Here is a 19,325-nt window from a genome sequence, read left to right on the forward strand (position 1 = left end):
AACGATGGTGGCCTTGATAAATTGTCTTTCGAAGCGAGGCAGAATAGCGCACATCCAAAGATGGCCCGCAAATTGGACATGCATTGTATCCCGAAGTTGTAAGCCCTACATATATTGAAGCATGATTCAGTACTACACAAAGTGCTTGTGAATAGCAAGAATTTTGTAAATCATCCACCATTACCAGAAGCTTCACCGTATCCTGGCCAATCATGCATAGTCCACATAAGAAGTCCACGGATCCTTGCATGCTGTTGTCTTGCTGGTTCAACCGCATCTGCAATGTCGATCCCATGCCATAACTCCTGGAGCTCATCAACTAGTGGTGCTAGATAAACATCCATGTTTTTTGCCTTGAACTTACCAGGCACAATCAAGCCTAATATCAAATGACCCTTCTTGATGGCAAGCCACGGGGGGAGGTTGTAATTGACAAGGCACACAGGCCAAGTGCTCCATGACAAGCTTCTCAAGCCAAATGGATTGACTCCATCCATTGCCATGCCCAAATGCAAATTGCGTGGTCCACTCTTAAAATGTGGCCATGATCTTCAATGTGCCTCCAAGCCTTTGAATCAACGGGCACCCTAAATGTTGAGTCAGTGGATCTATTCGTAGAATGCCACCGCATCAACTTTGCAATGGAACCACAACGAAACATTATTTTTATCCTCGGAATAATAGGAAAATGCCGCAACACTTTAGCTGACACTGACTCGCCAACCGCATCTTGTTTGTAGCGCATTGCTCCGCACTTAGGACACGACAGACAATCTGCAAATTCATTGTAAAAAAGAATGCAATCATTTGGACATGCATGAATCTTGTTGTAGTCTAAGCCAACTGAGGTCAATAGTCGCTTTACGTTTGGCCTGGAGGGAGACATTTCATTGCCAGCCGGGAGTAGTTACTCCCGCAACAACCTGTTTAAGCCACATTAAATTAAAAGCTCCCCAAGCACGTCACCGTTGTAATCGAAAAATATCTTTTGTAAGTTACGTACCTAAACAAAGCAGTGACGCTTGTATCTGACCACCCGTAAACGACAGACAAGTACGAAGCACAGATATTTTGGCGCCTTCATAGATTGGTTGATGTGCCAACTTCTCAGCATGTCTTCAGGAGATAGATGCACGTCTTCTGGTGCTACTTCGTTAGCGTTCTCCTCGCTTGTTTGGAAGAAGGCATCCAACATCTCCTCCATGCCGTCGTCTTCTGTTTGTAAGCCCTCCTCTGCTTCCATCTTTGGCTCTAGATTGGTCGGACCTTCACGCATAATCCTCTTTCTCTCTCTCTCTCTCTCTCTCTCTCTCTCTCTCTCTCTCACACAAAAATCAATGCCCGTTTCGTAGGATTCGTATCGTAGATTCTGTACGGTTTCTCTAGCAAACTCTCCGTACTTGTGCACATGCTCATTACATATCCTACGCTTGCGCAAGATGTGATACTTGTAGAGCGTGCACGAGCATGCAATCTTTTCCTCCATGTTAGTTGATGATGTTGCCATCTACAATGATTATGAATGTTGTTTCAATATATATACTCCTCACAATGTAAACTACCTCGCATTCTCTAGCCTTGCCCGATCTCGGCACACCTCGATCCAGAGGTGTACGGAGATCAGGACCATCGGGTCAAAATCTCGTCTTTATTGGTCAAATCCTATATGGGTAGACACATACGTGCTCTCCCAGGTGTACATGACAATGCATGTAGCAGACAAAACCCCTTTGCCTCTTTTAGTTCCATGTTTCTTCTAGAGGGAGAGAGAGAGAGAGATCACATTTTTTATAAGGTGACCTTCTTGAGAATTGGTTATGGAGTAAAAGCATGTAATGGTGTAAATGTGTTTGACAATGTGCTATCATATAGCATAGCATGAAAATAGGGATATGGTATTTTTCTCACAAGATATATTAAAAGTCTCTATAGCTTGCATTTTGAGATTGTACTCTAAACGAGCTATCCATTGGTATATAACATGATCAAAACTCAAATGTTTATTGTATAGAAACCATGGAAACATGTTCTCATAGTAGGTGTCCATGGGCATCAACTATGTAAATACCATAACATACTTCCATCCTACTATATTTCTAACATGTTGATTAGGTCTTGGATTTTTTTTTTCTCGCAACTGATGTGGGAAGGGTAGAGCAAGACACATTGGCAACTCCTTGTCTACTGAAAATGTCTTTTGGAGTTTTGTTTTCAAAAAACCAACTGTTTGTTGCTTAGAAGAAAATCCATTTCTCTTCGTAGAAAGGGCATTAGCCATATGAATCAAGTCCTGGACTCTAGTAGGGATTTCACAAAGAAAAGGCATCAAAGAGGCAATACAAATTGCACCATGGATTTAGAATTGCTTTGAAACTCTACTTTCATGTGCAAAATGTGAAGCCTCCTCCAACTACGAATGAGGCAAATAAATTCGAAGAATGGGCATTTCCTACATGTGGTATAAATTGGTGGCTAGAGGAGCCCACCTTCCAAAAAATACATATAGCACATACGTTCAAGAAGTATTTTTAAAGTCATGATACACACACTCTTCACCACAAACTAAACAACCCCTTTTCCTTCATAAACTTGTAATGGTTTTTTCCTGAATTCTTTTCTTTAAAATCCCTCTTGTATATGTAATCCTATAATTTTTTGAAATAAAAAAACCCCTATGGATGAACTCACATGCTACACATTTTGAGGTGGACCCCTCGAGATTGGTGGACCTCCAAAACTAATAAGTTCTGGTGGATGAAGGTATGGAGTGTGAAAGTATCCAGATATATTGCCTCTATTTTCATCTTGAAACATGTAGATGCTTCTTTACAATTATGTCTTAGGTACTTTTCATGCTGGTTTATTTGGTTCATATGGAATGAAAGGTGTTTGAGAGATCTCATCATATGCTTAAGTCCTTGTCAATGTACCAAACTTCTCAAGGATAGAATCCTTGAGGATATCCATGTCGGTATAGACAATCATATGAGAGATCAAGCTGTGTTGATTACGAGAAAAATGTAAACTAAAACAATGTAAATATGAATTAAGAAGAAGAAGAAGAAGAAGAAGAAGAGAATTTTAACATCGTAGGAAACTATCCCAAGAGACCTTAAAGATCTAGCCAACGAGAGAGAGAGAGAGAGAGAGAGAGAGAGAGAGGTCATAGGTGGCTTAAGATGTTCCATCTTTTAAAACAAAGAGGTACCATTTCTCCACATGTGGCACTCTTTGAGAGTCTCATCTATCAATATGACCCATTAAGATAAAACACATCTACAATGGAGTCGAAGGTGGTTCTCGCTAACAAATACTTTGCTTAAGTCCTCCTTCATTGCATCTAGATCTAGTTCTTTGTGAAGGGCTCAACCTCTATGTAGAATGAGAGCACAACATGCTAATGTACTGGCAAAACTAAAACAAAACACGGTTCACATGGAGGGACGAACACTATAAGAGGAGTAATCCATAACCGCTAGCATTGTCGCGGAAAAACAAAGAAAAATAGAAAGAGAAAATATTGTGTACGCGGCAATACTAGCAGCTAAAAATGTGGTAGTGGTTTATAAGCAATAAACGCGGTAATAGTAGCGGGAATATACCCGCAACTATTATTGCGTTTCTTGCCACTGATATTATCGCGTTTATTATCGCTAAGCGCCTATTCAAAAATAAAGGTGCTCATTTGGGCCACCCAAAATTGGGTGACCTGCAACAATGAAACATCAAATTGTTTTTTGAAAGAGTATACAAAAAAACAAAAACTTGAAATTCAATTTACTTGACAATTTAATATGCAGAAGATCAACTATTTAAAAAAGTTACAAATAAAATGAAAATAGTTGTATATACATTGTGCCACATTGGGACTTTTATGAAAGTTTTGGAAAAATATTTTTCCATCTAATCCTCCTTCTCCTCCTCCTTGTCCACATGCACGTACGTTTGATCACCTTGACTTTACATAAACCCAAACCAAATTAAACAAATGTCAACAGCTCAAATTTATTGATACAAAATTATTTGTTTAAACTTATCGCTTGTAGTGATCCAACTGCTGCATTGAATTGATCGCGAGATATGTGGTTATTCTCAAACAACCATCGCAAATTTTGTATGCCGTTCTCGAAACTTAACCATCTCTCTGGTTGGTCAACTAAGAGTGATATTTTTCTAAGTTAGCAATAACAATAACAAATCATCAATATAATCTTAATAATCATCGATTTATGTTACAATTTAATCAATCTTACATGTTTGTCCATCCATGTTGCTTTGCCTCCCGAACCATAGTGCATAGGAGTTTGTCTGGCCCGAGCTTCGTGTTGTTCTCTGTAGGATAAGCCCGTTGCAACCTGATCGCTCTTTTCTTGCATTGTCCATTCCCACTCCGCATCTACCATGTTGCCACCATGATAGCTCCTGTTTGGATCTCTAACTTGGTTGGCCGCTGCGCGTCGTATACTGGACTGCTTGTTTTTCAAAAAAAAATTATGTAGCCCTCCAACCATTGTTCTGAAAAATGTTGATCAAGGGCATTTGGAAATCTAGCATGCAGTGCATGCTCAATGTAGCGTGTATGATTCGGCAGCTAGTCTCTAAACTTTACAAAAAAATTCTTATACGTTGAATGTATAAGAATGTGAAGATGGCGTTGAAATGCCTTACCCAGTGCTGTACCGAAGTCCACCTTCCCACCATATTTTACCCTGTCGTAGAGTCCATGCGTGTCTAGTACGGGTGCGTCAATATCCTCATCCTCTGCATCAAGGTCGGCACACTATGAAATAGGAGACTCCGTCCCCCCCCCCCCCCCCCCCCCCCCCCCCCACACACACACACACACACACACACACACACTACCAAAACAAGCGAAGCCACAAGATCCCCCGCTTCGTCTCTCTCAACGCTCGCTGCCTTGAGACGAGCGTCAATGCGCGCTGCTAGAAGAATTGTGTCGATAGTGTTCTGGCAAAGCAAGAGTGGAATGGAGTGGCGTGGGACCCTGTGATGCCATGGGAGTGGGACACTGGGATGAAAGGGGAGTAGGAAGATAAGAAGGGGCCGTAAACTGAGGTGTCGTTAGTACGAGGCTCTGGATGTAAGGAGTCCCTCCTTGACTCTCCCATGGTGTGGACTGCGGAGAAAGACCGTAGGTCGCAAGCTGTTGTGGAGTGTACCGACCAAACAATGCATCCCTCAAGCAGAGGTAGTGATCTTGTAAAGAGTAGGTCTGGATCTACCACTGGTGGAGGAACCTGATTAGAGTAGGTGTAGGATGGCCATGCCTGCAATTAACAAAAATAAACCTATAACACTCATGGGTTAGGGTTAACTAGCCACAAATAATCTTTATTTCTTTGCTTGGCCTCACCGCCTCAAGACTCGGGTCCATTGTAGGCGATGTCCATCCCGGGTGGGAGCCCACCTGGATGTGAACCAACCAAAAGAAGAGCCAGATGGCTACTCCCCACGAGGCGGTCTCTCGTCTGACATCTACATTATAGAGAGCAATATGAGATTTAGCTTTTCTCCCCTACTCACTTATCTATATATATGCACACAACTATATATGCACATAAGCACGTAGATGCATATACGTACTAGTAGACCTAAGTAGAGGCTAGTAGTGCCAAGGGTTAAGTGGCACCTCTTTAGATATCATCACTGTCTCAACTATGGTACAACCAAAGGTACGTTGCAGTAATCCATGCATGAGTGGATCAATGATCGCAAGGCCACGATTAGAAAAGGACTATACCCAAGAAGAAGCGTCTAACCTTCGGGTGCTATGCTCCCGTACTCAATGCCTTAATACATGCATAAATGTATGTAAGCATTACCGACCCCCGTATAAATTAAATATATACAATTACATACTCTCTATAATTAAGTATAATTTAAGTATGTACAATTATGTTAATGTAGCCATCGTTTAGGGTTCAGGGTAAAGAGCTAGTGTTGTAAATATAGCCATCGTTCTGTATTGTGCACAGTGTGAGAGTGCTTCTGTCTCTGTAGGGTGCTTTGAAAAAGAGCTTCTTTATTGTGCTTCTTGCTCAACGTCTCTTCACAACAGCTGCTTCTTCGACCTGATGCCTCATCTGTAGAGAGAAAGAGAGAGATAGACAGAAAGAGTGAGAGAAAGGTAGGAAAGGTAGAGAGAAGAGCGTAGAAAGTCATTTTTGAACTCCATCTTGGGGACGTAAAAAAAGATTTTTTTCAAAGCACTCTATAGAAGCCTCTGCACTCTCATATTACTCGCCCCACAAAACAGTGGCTTCACTTACAATCATTTCTCTTTACTTACTTGCAATGAGTGCTCTCTCTCTCTCTCTCTCTCTCTCTCTCTCTCTCTCTCTCTCTCTCCCTTCCTCTCTCTATCTCTCTCTTTTTATCTCCCTCTCCATCTCTCTCTTTCTTTCCCTCTTTCTCTCTCTCTCTCTCTCTCTCTCTCTCTCCAACAAAAAAACGTAGCTGTTTTTTGACCTAGAGACAACAATTCACTCTTTTGATCATAAATTCTTCATCCGAACTCCGATTTAGGTGATCTATAGCGTCAATCGAAGAGCACAAATCCCTCTACGCATAGATGTAAAGACAAAAAATTTCAGAGTTATGGAAGGCGTTTCTATAATAGCATTTCCAAAGTGAACATGTTCAAGAAAATTGACTCTCATCTCTTATTTTACATACAATGTCTTTCGGCACTCACAAGGGTTCTTCTTCTTCAACAAGGTTCACAATCATTGTGGAAAATGATCCAAAATCTCCTAAGTGTGGAGATAGCAACACAACCACCCAACCAACGACACTGGAAACCATGATCATGGTATACTCGGTATCATTGCAAGAGACCATAAACAAACAAGGTGAAGACTTACGAGCACTTGCAATGGAGAATGGCACACTAAGGGTACTTGTGGTTGAGAATGAGAATCTCAAGAGGACACTTGAGATGCAAACAACACGTTTGATGCAACTTGAAGAGGAATTCAAGGAATGTAAATGCTCTCTTGTGGACTTGAATGCTTTGAAGGAGCGGATGAGCAAAGTAGAGTATGACCATGTATTGAAAGAGGAGAAATTTGACACCATGAACCGGGATGTATGCGACATGAAAAATGTATGCACAAACAAGTCTTCGGTTGATGTATGTGGTAGCAATGTGGTTTCTAATTCCTCACTCATGCAAGATATGGTTGAAACAAAGAAGGTTGAGAATGTGGATGTGGAGGAGTTGAAGGAACGGGAGCGACGTTCCAAGAATATTGTTATTCGTGGAATTCCCGAAGAGAAGCTAGACACCTCCTTCTCTTGCCATTGTTATCGAAAATTTCTTCAAAACCCACTTTGGCATGTCCGGAGTTATGGTCTATGGAGCACATAGAGTGGGGAAGCAAGGAGCTTATCGCTCGGGAGAATGACCAATTGTATGCACCATGCCGGATGAGACCAAGCGAAAGATTATCCTTGATAATAGTTGGATCTATTTGAGGGATACAAAATGTTTTGTATGTGGATCTCACTATTAAGCAACAAAATACACGTCGCAAGGCATATGAGGAAAAGAATAAGAAAAACAAGGAGATGTCTCATGAAGAAAATGTGCCCAAGAAGGAGGCAAGTCCATCAAGCAAATAGGGATGCATAACCTATGAGACCGAGTTACAATAGAAAATATGATTTTGGAATTGTAATGGATACTCATGGAATGCGGAGGTTGGCATTGATTAACTAACAAGCAAAACCGATGTTGTACTTCTTGTTGAAACTTGGAAGCATGATACACAAAGAATTAACGGCTTGGAGAATTACAATGTACATTCATTGATGTGGTCAAAGAATCTTAAGCAACGAAGAGGACAAGGAGGGGTAGCATGTATGGTTAAGAAAGGATTGAAAGATTTTGTATCAATTGTAAAAGATGACAAGTACAAACGTTATGTATGGCTGAAAATCATGACACCAAAAAGAGCACCCATTTTTGTAGCCGGTCGGTACATTCCTCATCATGATTCTCCATTTTATGCTTGCATGGATAGAGATCAGTCATTTTTTGATTTAGAAGAGGACATTGCTTATTTCAAAGGTGAAGGTGATGTTATCGTATTTGGATATATGAATGCTCGCACAAAAACATTGCAACATGATACTCAACAATTTGATATGCCATACATTTCAAGAGAGTTGGAGAAAGTTCACTTGTATGATCGTTCTTCAATGGATGAGAAAGATCCGGATCACTATGGAAAATTACTTTTACACATGTGTAATAGCACGGATATGATCATTGCCAATGGTGTATCTTTGTAGAGTGGAACCAATGGATTTACATGTAGGAGACATAATGGGGACAATGTGATTGACTATATGCTACTCTCTGAAGCCATCATGTATCGCATAAATAGTTTTATGTTTGGCCAATGGTGGACCCCGGAATCCGACCATCGCACCTTATGTATTGACCTTTCATGTGGAGAAGCAACTAAGCATGATAATCTCAGCCAAAGGAAATAGAAATTATCACTATGTATGGATTTCAAACGGGCACCAATGTACATTGAAATGGTTGAGCAAAAATTATAGATGGAGAAGCTTCAATATGATGCACCGTTAGAAACTAAATGGGAAGCTTTCAAGAAAGTTACTTGTTCTGTTGCCGAAGAATGCTTTGCTATAAAGCATCTCCATGGTATCAACAAAGATACATCACGCAAAAGGTGGTTTGATAAAGAATGTCAAGATGCTCGAAAGTCCTTTTGATAAAGTTTGATGCAACTATGGACAAAGACAACTATCAAAGTCATTTGCATACATACAAAGCATTGATTCAAAAGAAGAGAAGAAGATGGGAAGTAAAGCAACAAGTTTTTCAAGTCCAAGAAAAGGCACATGCATGTGGAAGATTTTGGAGAAACTTGAGGGGCAGGCGGGTTGAGACTTTTGGTAACTTGAGTCTTGTGGATATGTACACACATTGTAGGCAATTATATGAGCAAGCAAATGATAAAATAATGTCATTTTATGGTTCACTCCCATGTATGCCCTGTTTTTTTTACTATTGAGGATATATGCGGTGGGCTTTAAAAGTTGGCCACTCGCAAAGCGGGAGATCTTCAAGGTATCAAGCCGGAGATGATCAAATGGACAGGATATTTTACCCATGAGTTGATGTGTGATATGTTCAACCTTGCACTTCAACATGATATGCCTTATGATTGGAGTACTAATTGGATAAGCCTTTGCATAAAGGAGGGGATGTAAAGACTGTAAACAACTACCGGACTATAATGATTGGATCTCTTATGGAAAAGTTGTTTGGATGCATATGGAGATGAAATTGAGTGATTGGACTGAAGATAATGACAAGCGTGCAAAGGGACAAGCGAGTTTTCATTGATGCCATAGCACCATTGATCATCTTGTCACTCTTCGTGTTCTCATAGAGGAAAGTCGGTTGAAAGGCAAGTGATTGTATTGTTGTTTTGTGGACTTTAAGAAAGCCTTTGATATGGTTCCATGTAACAATTTGTGGAGAAGGATGGAAGAACTCCAAGTGCCAAGTGAGTTTATGCTTGCAATTTCTCGAATCTATGAGAAGGTGATTTGTCAATTGCGCATGGGAAGAGAAATTTCAGAAATTTTTGTAAGCACTATTGGAGTTAAACAAGAATGTCCATTGTCACCAACTCTCTTTGGTCTATGCATCGATCAATTGGAACAAATGGTACTTGACTTTATGAAAGAAGAAGGCATTGAAGAGGTCACTATTTGCAATGCAGGAATCATGCTTTTGTTGTATGCGGATGATGTAGTGCTTCTAGAACTACATCATGCTTTTGTTGTATGCGGATGATGTAGTGCTTCTAGCACACACTTTAGAAGATGCACAAAAGCTTATGGTTGTCCTTGAGAACTTTTGCTTGCATAGTGGGCTGATTATGAATGAATCCAAAACAAAGGTTATGCTTGTGAAAACAAACCATAAGGAGAAGCCATTCATTGGGTACAACAAGGAGACACTTGAAGTTGTTGAGCGCTTTAATTACCTTGGTCTTGAGGTTCCTTCCAATCACAAGTGGCATGAATGTGCTATGCATCGTTTGGAAGCGGGAAAGAGAGCATATTATGCATTTGAAAACATGTGTAATGCGGGAAACATCAAGTGTTGGGTTCTCAAGAAGTATCTTTTTGATGCATTGGTGACACCGGTTCTTCTTTATGGAGTTGAAGTGTGGGGGGGGAGCATTTCAAAGTCTACTTGGAAAGAGTTTGAGAATGTCTAAAAGCGTTTTCTTACAACTTTCTCCAAGTGAAGAAACAAATACCATATATGCTCTTACTTCTTGAATCGGAATGTCTTTCAATTGAGGTTATGGGCATGGAAAGGGTTGTGGAGTACATGATAAATATGCGTCAAAACCCCTCACATCAACTTCCTACAATTGCATGGGAAGCAAGCAAAAAATTTCAAAAGACGCATAAAAGCAAGATCTTGAGTATGGGATGGATGCAAGACATAAAATAGTGGTTTGGGAGATGGGATGCATTACACTTGCTACATGATGCTTCAATTGACTCCCAAGTGGATGAAGCTTTTCTACAACACCAATATATTACAGCTTGGGAGAAATCCGGTTGGTCACGCTTCATACATTACACCCCCCATATTGCCCCCAACTACAAAACCATGTTCTTTGCTGAAAGAGGAAACTGTACTGACACTTACATGCTTGAGCCTATCCCCTTGTCTGTGATACGCACTATCGCAGCCATTCGGCTTAGCTCCCATTTCCTTCGATGCGAGACAGGGTGTTGGGGAAATGGAGAAGAGTCAAATTTATTGTGCTCATAATGCTTGGTGAAAGCATGGAGAAAGCAGATGCATGTGGCAAGTTTTGGCAAAATCTAAAAGGCAAGCGTGTTGAGAGCTTTGGTGACTTGACTCTTGAGGATATGTATATGCATTGCAAGAACCTCTATGAGCAACCCAATGTTGATAAGATGGAGTGTTGTAGCTCCTTTCCGTTTATGCCTCCCTTCTTTACCATTGAAGATGTATGTTGTGCGCTTGAGAAACTTGCTACCCGCAAGGCAGGGGACCTTCAAGGTGTCAAGGCTGAAATGATTAAATGGACAAGCAAGAAAACACCATATTGGATATGCGATATGTTTAACCTTGCACTTCAGCATGGCATGCCTCATGATTGGAGTGAAAATTGGACTATAATGGTTGGTTCTTTGATGGCAAAGTTATTTGGATGTATCATGGAGATGAAGATAAGTGAATGGGCTGAAAAGAACGGCAAAGTGCGCTAGGCCAAGCAGGTTTTCAAAAGCATCATAGCACTATTAATCACCTTGTCACTCTTCGAGTTCTTATGGAAGCGTCTCGATTGAAAGGAAAAAAGTTGTATTGTTGCTTTGTGGATTTCAAGAAAGCTTTTGACATGGTACCGCGAGGAAATATTTGGAGATGTATGCAAAGCCTTCAAGTGCCAAGAGAATTTATGCATGCAGTCTTTTGCATCTACCAAAAAGTGATATGTCGACTACGTATGGGAGATGGAATTTCAAAATTTTTTGCAAGCACCATTGGTGTCAAACAAGGATGCCCACTTTCCCCAACCCTCTTTGGGCTACTCATTGATGAATTGGAATGCATGGTTCTTGATTTTATGCAACAAGAAGGTATAGAAGAGGTTAAGATCGGAAATGCGGTGATCATGCTTTTGCTTTATGCCGATGATGTAGTGCTCTTGGCACATACCTTAGAAGATGCACAAAAGCTTATGAGTGTCTTGGAACGCTTTTGCCTACATAGTGGGCTGATCGTGAATGGATCCAAAACCAAGGTTATGCTTGTAAAGACTGTCAATGATGAAAATCCATGCATTGTATACAACAATGAGCAACTTGAAGTGGTAGATAGCTTCAAGTACCTTGGCCTCGAGGTTCCATCCAATCATAGATGGAAGGATTGCACAATGCGTCGCTTGGAAGTCAGAAAGAGGGCTTATTATGCATTTGAGAATATGTGCAATGCTGGAGAGATCAAGTGTTGGGCTCTCAAAAAGTACCTCTTTGAAACATTGGTGACACTGGTGCTTCTTTATGGAGTGGAGGTGTGGGGTGGTAGCATCGGAAAGTCTACTTGGAAAGAGTTTGAGAATTTCCAAAAGCGTTTTCTCACCAACTTTCTCCCAAGTCAAGACACAAACACCCTACATGCTCTTACTTCTTGAGTCCAGATCGCTTCCCATTGAGGTCTTGGGCATGCAAAGGGTTGTGGAGTACATGCTTAAGACACAACGGAGCCCTTTGTATTGACTTCCTAGAATCCCATATGAAGCAAGTCAAAAGGTCCAAAAGACATGCAAGAGCAAAATACTAAGTTCGAGGTGGATGCTTGTTGACATCAAGAAATGATTTCGAAGATGGGATGCATGTCACTTGGTCAAGGATGCATCGGTCGACTCCCAAGTTAATGAGGCCTCCTTACAACGCCAATGTATCACGGCTTGGGAGAAATCTGGGGGTTCTCGCTTCAGCTATTACACCACACACATTGCCCCAAACTACAAATCTCTCTTCTTCTCCGAACGTGGTAACCAAACCCATCCCTACATCCTTGAGCCCATCCCATTGAGTGCAATACGCACCATTGCCTTCATTTGCCTTATCTCCCATTCTCTACGCTGCGAGATAGGACGTTGGAGCACTGGCGAGGAGTCTCATCGACTTTTCACCTTATGCCCTCGTCAAGTGCGAGACAGTGAGTACCACACACTACTTGAGTGCTCAGATTTTGACCACATTAGGTCCTCTTTTCCCCATATATTCAACCATGAGCTCTCCCTACATACTTTCCTCTCCCAACCACGATGTGGACTCTCTATTGCGACGCTCATTTCAGCCATTTTTGAGCATCGAGAGTCACTTATGACCTCCACTCACACCACGTGACATGTTCATTTGGTCCCATAGGTCATATTTGACTTACGAGGACGATAATAGAGCTCTCTCTCTCTCTCTCTCTCTCTCTCTCTCTCTCTCTCTCTCTCTCTCTCTCTCTCTATACAACACCAATGTATTACGGCTTGGGAGAAATCCGGTGGGTCACGCTTCATACATTACACGACCCATATTGCCCCCAACTACAAAACCATGTTCTTCGCTGAAAGACGAAACCATACTCACACTTACATGCTTGAGCCTATCGCCTTGTCGGAAATACGCACTATCGCAGCCATTTGGCTTAGCTCCCATTTCCTTCAATGCAAGATAGGGCCTTAGGGCAATGGAGAAGAGTCAAATCAACTGTGCACATTATGCTCACTGCAAGTTTGAGATTCTGAGTACCACATACTACTAGAATGCTCAGCTTTTGGTCACATCTAAACTTGCTTCTCTCACATTTTCAGTCATGACTTAGACCTACACACTTTCCTCTCCCAACCACAGTGTGGGCTCTCCATTGCGACTCTCATCACCACAATTTTGGAGCATCGAGAGTCACTCATCAGCCATACACATACTACATCACATGTAACTTTGGTCCCATAGGTCATATTTGACCTCCAAGGACGATAATAAAATATATCTATCTCCCTCTCTCTCTCTCTCTCTCTCTCTCTCTCTCTCTCTCTCTCTCTCTCTCTCTTCTCTCTCTCTCTCTCTCTCTCTCTCTCTCTCTCTCTCTCTCTCTCTCTCTCTCTAACCCTAGCCCTAACCTTTTGCCTGCCTGCATAGTCTCCCCCTGAGGTGAGGGGCAGCCTAGGGGGGGGGGGGCATTAGCCTCTCAACACATCCCCACCCAAGCAGTAGTTGTCGTGCATCATAAGCAGGAGGATGTGCATCATTGGTGACAAGTTGCAAGCCTGGCTGGGTCTCAAAGCTCTACTACACTCCACACAAGGCTACTCGCCAGCGATGTGCATTTGACAAACAGACTCGTGCAGCACCTCTATTCTTGGTGCTCTCCCCGCAGGTGTCACCCATTATTTTTAACAGGCCCCTCTCGGCCTTTCTCTCCGAGCAGACATCATTTGGCCTGGTTTTTGAACCCAAGGCCACCTAGCGACCATTCACATAGGGGGTTTACCACCCAATTCTAGTCTCACCCACAACATACAAAGTGATTTGATCTGTGTTTGCAGCACACACTCGGATCATGTCTTCCCCAAGTACCCCATCCCACAACCGCAAGATTTCTCTTGCAATGGCAGCTGCTCCAAGAAAGGACCCCTTCGCCCGTCAAGATACACGGATCACAATCTTAGAGGCGCAAATCCAAGAGCTAATCGAGGAAAATGAGTTTCTTAAGAAACGCCTGCATTTTCTTGAGGAAGCAAAGGAAACAGAGAGTCAAGCTCTACTTGAAAAAGCTCACAAAGTCAAAGCTTCCCTCACCGAAACGGTCATGGCAGTACAAAAAGAAATGCACAAGGTAACACACGAGAAGCTTGACACTCAAATACAAAAATCGCTACAAGAGAATCGACTACAAGAGTCTGTTGGTCTCAAGGTTAGGATTGGAGGGCTCAACCCCCCATGGTGCACTGAGGAAGCCATCACTAAGCTCAATGATATTCTCCAACCAATTCACATCAAGCCGGATTCCATCTCTTGGATCAACGATACGAACAAAACAGTGCCACCCCAATAATGTATCCTTACATTCAAGGACAAAGAAGCGCGGATAAAACTACTAGTACAACAATCTTGCCTCCTCAAGGGAAGAACGTTTTGGATTGCCGAGAAACTGAATCCAAATCAACTCACGCTCGCTCGTCGAGAAGAACACTTTGGATTGCCAAGAAACTTCCTCCAAAAGAACTCAAGCTCAAGGCGAGAGAGCTCAAGAAGACGCATGAAGCTCCTAAACAAGGTAAATGGGTTGTCTACCGATGCGGTAAAGCCATCATCCAGGAGTTTCGAACTCCTAAACCGATGCCTCCGTCTCTTGACCCCCTTAGGATCTGCTATTTTACTTTTGCCTCTTTTTCCTTGCAATGGACCCCCAGTCCTTAATTGATATGTATTCTTCTAAAAACCCTATTGTAATCATCTCTTTTTTGGTCCCATGGGTCATATGTGACCTCAAAGGACAATAATGAAATCTATCTATCTCTCTCTCTCTCTCTCTCTCTCTCTCTCTCTCTCTCTCTCTCTCTCTCTCTCTCTCTCTAACCTAGTTTTATTTACTTCAACCTATTTCTTTATCTATTTCTCTCGCAATCTGTTTCGTCACAAATCTACCTCTTACATCCATTTGCAAACAAAGCAAACAAGTTTACAACGATGCGTGCGAAGATTGCATCTACTTCACTAAGCAACCTACGTCAAAAAATTGTTAAAAATTATTGACAATAATCCCTATTGCATCAATCAGTCAAATGAATGAGGCATGTGCACTTCTTAATCTCCTATTGTTTCTATCTTTATGCATGTTATTGTGTGTGTGTGTGTGTGTGCACGTGTGTGTGTGTGTGTGTGTCTGTGTGGAGTAGAATACAATAGGGAAAGAGGGAGGGATGTTTTATGATTATCATAAGTTGTAGGTATGGTTGACCGTTAGGTTGAGCGTCCTATGACAATCACGGTAAGCCCCTTCAAAGACACCATCGCAACGAACCAAAACTCCTTTGCAAACGAACTGAAAATGTGTGTGTGTGTGTGTGTGTGTGTGTGTGTGAGGGAGAGGGTGGAGAGAGATCGACAAGGGAGAGAGAGAGAGGTAGAGGGTATGGGAGGTGGAGTAGGGAGGAGGGGGCTTGGAGCAGGTGCGATGGCGGAGAAGAAGAGGGTAGAGTATGCCACAAAAATGCGGCATACTCTGCCCTTCTGCCTTTTTTAGGCGCCAGTCATTATCGTAGTTATTATCATGGCTATTACCGCGGATATTATTGTGTCTATTATCGTGTAACGTCATTTCAAACGGATAAAAACGTATCCGAGGTAGTTCAGGGAGGGGGGGGGGGGATTACAAACCACCCCCCTCTACCCTTAGATATCAATAATTTCATTTTTAGCCTTTTGATTTTTTTAATGAGTACTTTTAATTTTTTTATGAGTACTTATTTTTGTAGGACTTTTCAATGTTTTTTAAGTGCATTTTTTAATCTTACCCTAAACATTTGCGATTAAAAAATTAAACCATTTAGTGAAAGTACCAATTTCACTTTATTTAAAAAAAATTGTAGCACTCATTGCACTTTCTTCTCTTTGAATTTTTAGTCATTTCTCTTTTTTTATTGAATATGTAACGAACGCTTTTTTCTCTAATTAATTGTTTATTTTTTAGGACATATATGACTAAATATAAATTTTTTGAATTAAACATCCTCTCTATTTTGCGCATCTGTTGCTGCAGGACATCAATTGGGATGATCGTGGCCCTCTGAACGGCCCTGAACACGATCAATGGCTCAAGGACAAACTCCCTTGTCCTTGCGCCAAGTGCAGAAAAATTATTCCCTCGCTTGAGGTGCATTGCAACTGAGCACGTGGAGAACAAAGGGATTTGGAATCCTCGAAAAAGCGCTTGAAGAAATGGGAGCACCACCTCACCCCTTGCTTGAGAAGGTGCCCCATTGGTCTATGTTTGGCCCTCTGAACGGCCCTGAACACGATCGATGGCTCAAGGACAAACTCCCTTGTCCTTGCGCCAAGTGCAAAAAAATTATTCCCTCGCTTGAGGTGCATTGCATTGGAGCACGTGGAGAACAAAGGGATTTGGCATCCTCAAAAAAGCGCTCGGAGAGATGGGAGCACCACCTCACCCCTTGCTTGAGAAGGTGCCCCATTGGTCTGTGTTTGGTGGCGGTGCATCGGCGCACAAGACCAAACGACATAGACAAGAGCTATTGGACAAATTGGGTGTACCGCATGGTGATCCACTAGCTCTACTTCGACATCTCCTCTGGCGTCTCAGCCGCACTTTGAGGTAGAATATGAGCACATGTTTAACATGTGTGATGAGTTACTGGCTCATGAATGCGACGTGTGCAAGAAGGATTTCCAACCATGCACTCCACGGGTAGAGGCAACCAAGAACAAATTGTTGGAAAGTGTCCAAACACCTCTTTACGACGGTGCACAGTACTCGGTGCTCCAAGCATCATTGGAAGTCCTAACTTGCAAGCAAAATTTGGTTGGAGCAATGCAAGTGCCGATGTACTCCTTGGGTAAGTTTGTTATTTAACTTTTTATACATCTCTCTCGCTTCATCGTGCCTCCTTAAAATTGTATTAAGATACGCCTGTTTTTTTTAGTTTGATGGGAAAAATGTTGCCAAAAGATCACCACATGCCTCCGGATTGTTGACGAGCTAGATTGTATGTCACTGCACTTGGCATGGAGTATGAGTGCATCCACGCGTGCACCAACGATTGCATCCTATACCGCAATGAGCACGCACATGCTACTTGATGTCCCGTGTGCGGGGAATCACGATACAAGATGGGAGTGAGCGGGACGCACCTACCCTGCAAGGTATTGAGATATTTTTCATTAATCCCTCTCATTCAACACATGTTTAAAAGCAGGTAATATCGTGGAGCTTCTCGATGGCACGCCAACAACTGCTCAAATGATGGAATGATGCGTGTCCTGCCGATTCACCTACATGGAGGCACATCAAAACTCAATGGCCAGAGTTTGGGTTGGAGCCTCGACACTTGAGTCTTGGGTTAGCAACAAGTGATGGTGTCAACCCCTTCGGCACTAAATCTACTTCATGGAGCACTTGGCCCGTGGTGATCTTCAACTACAATATTCCACCATGGGAGACAACCAAGAAGGGTAATATACTTCTTTCCTTGCTTGTGCCAAAGAAGTATAAAGTGTCAAATATTGATGTCTACCTCAAGTTCCTCATCGAGGAGTTATGGAGAGGCATTCCTATTGTAGATGTCTCATTTGCAAAAAGAGGGAGAGAAGCCATTGTGAGAGGAATCCTTATGTGGACTATGCATGACTATCCTAGGTTTGGAGAGATTTCTGGTATCTAGATCCCTTCTCCTTCTCTCTCTATTCTCTCTCCCTTTAGTTTGAATCTTCTCTCTAATGATATGATATGTATGTAGGGTTTTCCACATCGGGTCACAATGCATGTCCTACTTGCGGGCCATCATTGGTGACAAAGGGGCCGGATGCCTTAAGCAAGGTAATCTATCCAAACAACCATCGTTTCTTACCCGAAAGTCATAGCAAGCACAAGACTCCATCAAATGGGAAGACGCCTCTAAAGCTCACTATGGCAAATTGGGCAACCATTTGGGAAGATCACTACAACAACAATCTGGCTCTGAGTACTCCACCAAAAGGTATGTCAAGGTATTCCATATTGGAAGGACTTAAAAATACAACACCTCTTGTATCCCATGCACATATTCAAGAATGTATCCCAAACCCCTTGGAAACACATTATTGGCAAGAAGGACTCATTGGAGGCGAGGGAGGATTTGAGGGTCTTGAAACGTCTCCCCGCCTCTGCTACTCCACACCAAGATTGTGCTCCCTAAAGTGCCATGGATGCTAGCCAAAGAAGAATTAGATAAAGTGAAGGGTACCATTGGGTCTATTTGCAAACCAACAGGATACATGAGGTCCATAAAGGGAGCTTTTACAAAAGCGAAGCAAGGTGTAAGCATTCAATTGTATGGGTTGAAGTCCCATGATGGACACATGATGCTTCACGTAATGATCCTTTCTCTATTCTATCTATTGTTTGTGTGTATGACTTTCTCTCACTTTTCCTTCCCCTAATTTACATTGTAGTTCTTTTGCCGGTGAGTATGTGTATATGTTGGGACAAGAAAGTGAGGGATGCTATTTTTAAACTTGGAGAGCTAGTAATGTACACCACAAGACTCCACTCAACTACACTTTTTTTAATGTACACAATAACCTCAACTAGCACTTAGTGTATCCTTGTGTGTTTTCTTGCAGATTTGTGAGCTCCAAGGAAATTGAAATAGATGATATCTCTATTGCTCAAACACTTGCAACAAAAATTGTGTGTGCCATTGAGGATGCATTTCCTCAATTGGTCCTTCTTAGTCAAATCCACCTCTTGGTTCACGTGGTGGAGGAGATCGCTATATGTGGAGTAGTGCACGCACAATGGATGTTCTTTTTAGAGAGTTTAAAGACTCTTAAGATTTTGTGTGGCTACGGTCCCAACCAGAGGCATGTATGGCTGAAGGGTGGATCCTGCAAGAGGAATTTGTTTACTTCTCAGAGTACTTGGCACAAGTTGTTCCTTCAATGCCTTGCATGTGGTCAGACGAGGAAGATGCAAGGATGACTTCACACTT

This window comes from Adiantum capillus-veneris, chromosome 19, assembly GCF_014529385.1.
Source record: "Adiantum capillus-veneris isolate H3 chromosome 19, ASM1452938v2, whole genome shotgun sequence".
In the NCBI taxonomy this organism is placed as follows: Eukaryota; Viridiplantae; Streptophyta; class Polypodiopsida; order Polypodiales; family Pteridaceae; genus Adiantum; species Adiantum capillus-veneris.